Raw genomic sequence first — 356 nt, 5'->3', positions numbered from 1 at the left:
TTTAGGTTTTTTAGAATAGGAGTAGAAATGTAGATTTCTACCCTTTTGGAGAGATTGGAGAGGAGATTTTGAGAGAATTTGTAAGAAGATGTTCTAGCATTGCATGGATCGGCGACTGACTTTGTGGGAGAGATATTCATCTTTCTTTCAAAGGAAAAAAACTAAGTATTCATTTACTCAAGAACTCCACACAAGCATTAAAGGCCTCACCTTTTTCACGCACTTCCTCTTCCCTTCCCCGTTTTCACCTCGTGCTTTGTGATGGGCTTCTCTTCCTCTCTCTTTTCTTTTGGAAATAGTGGCATGAGAAGATTATGCCATTGTTTTCATTTGTAATGAGTAGAATTCATGTTTAA

Source organism: Phalaenopsis equestris, unplaced genomic scaffold (genome assembly GCF_001263595.1).
Source record: "Phalaenopsis equestris unplaced genomic scaffold, ASM126359v1 Scaffold000589, whole genome shotgun sequence".
Lineage (NCBI taxonomy): Eukaryota > Viridiplantae > Streptophyta > Magnoliopsida > Asparagales > Orchidaceae > Phalaenopsis > Phalaenopsis equestris.
Note: the sequence above shows the minus strand (reverse complement) of the source record.